Source organism: Microtus oregoni, unplaced genomic scaffold (assembly GCF_018167655.1).
Source record: "Microtus oregoni isolate MIOR12 unplaced genomic scaffold, Mior012 000002F_ref0000024, whole genome shotgun sequence".
NCBI classification, from domain to species: domain Eukaryota; kingdom Metazoa; phylum Chordata; class Mammalia; order Rodentia; family Cricetidae; genus Microtus; species Microtus oregoni.
Window position 1 is genome coordinate 70,396,576 of NW_024543061.1, and position 1,880 is coordinate 70,398,455.

Sequence of the window (1,880 nt, forward strand, 5' to 3'; positions counted from 1 at the left end):
GGCTTGTCATCGGGCTATGTTTAGAGAAAGGATGGGAAGCACTGACAATTCTTCTCAGAAAAGTACAAGGAAGCAAGTGCAAACATCCTCTGGCTGATGTTATCCAGCCTGTATATATACAATGCTGTATTTACAAGCCTGAGATTTATCTACAGTGCAGATGATACAGGAGTCTACAATGTCCCAGGCAGTCATGCTACACCTACACAGATGCAGAGGTTGGGAGAGTTCTCAGTGCAGATTGCTAGTGATCCAGGATGCCTGTCCTTGTTGAAGGTAATTAGCCATAAGAGGACCAGATTCATGTCCCAATCCTACCAATGATAAATTATATACTTTTAATGCATCTCACTGAGTGAACTTATAAAAAAAGAGAAAAATGATAATTCCTCTGCAATTGGAAAAAGGTTCTGCTACGTAGTATTGCACACTAAATGCACCAACAAAATACTGACATAATATTAATAGACTAATAAATTTGTTCTTAGAATCTAAAAATCTATTCATACAGTGAGTTTTGAGCATCTCAAGTCACACAGTACTTTTAGTGTGACTTTCAAAAACTGCACTTGACTCCCAAACATTAAGGCTGGGCACAGGACAACCACTCAACTTTTGTACCTAGTATGTAATCTGTTTGTATTCCCCCATTACCCTGCTCAAACTTCCTGCTGTCATCAGGTTCCTGACCTGTTTCCTGCTGATAAGTCCTGAGAGTGTTCAATATCCTCAGGAAAGTAATAGCTCATTGTGTACCCAAGGGAGCGTGTTCTATGGGAAAGGCCATGGTCCCTGTTTGAGTCTTCCTGCACTTTCTTCCTAATTACCTACACAGTAAGAGACCACGAAAATGTCTTCTCATCCTTCTCATCCTGAGAAAGCCAGTTCATGTGGTTTCCATTTTTTATTATCAGCAAGCCTTATCCTAAAATTCATTTTATGATTGTTTCTTGTTTCTTAAATGTTTGTAGAGGCAGTGTTGTACCTACTCCCTTTTCTCATCTATTGGATGTTTGTTTATGATGTTATCAATTTTATCAGGCTTGAATACAGAAAGGGGGACTAAGGGTAATAATGAAGAATAAGATCAAGAAAAGATATTTTTTAAAATACAATTTCTTTCCTTTTCACCCTGAAATAACATTTTGCTTGAGATCTCCGATTGCAAATAAGAATGCTATTCACCCTCTAGATAGCTAGACTTTATCAGTCAATAGTAGTTAGAAAGACAGGTGTCTTCTTCCCTCCAGGAGTCCAGAATGCTAGAGTCAAACTTAAATGAGAGTCATGGTCCTTGTTTACAATTAAGTACATAAAGTTTGTGACTTTCTCTTGCTGACTCCTGTTTCCTTCTGCAGGTTTATACAACAATTGCTTAATAATGTATTTGACCTTAATTTTTTTTTATTTTTTAGGTTTTTGTATTAGTCATTTTAACTGAGCAGGAAAACAGTCATCATTTTGTTAATTATGGAAAATATTTGAGAATATTCTTTTACCTTTAATGAATAAAGAATCTGTATTTGTGTTACCCTATATTAAAACAAGAACTACTAAACCATTTTAAATATTTTCTTAATTTATCTTACATTTTCTACTACAACCTACATTATGAGACTAACTTCACATTTGCTTCAATTTAAGTAATATCATTGGGAAATTAAAAATATTTCAACTTTTTAATCAGCTACATGAAGTGATGTGATTTGCTCAATAAATAAATCAAACCAAGAGAGACCTAAACCTCTCAAGTTTTAAAACTAACCATGAACACATTCTGTTACTTGACACAGTAACCCTGCACAGAGTTCATTCATCATTGAAGAAACCGCTTAGCTAGTTGGAAGGAAATCTAAAAGAAAATTTAAGCAGCCCATCAG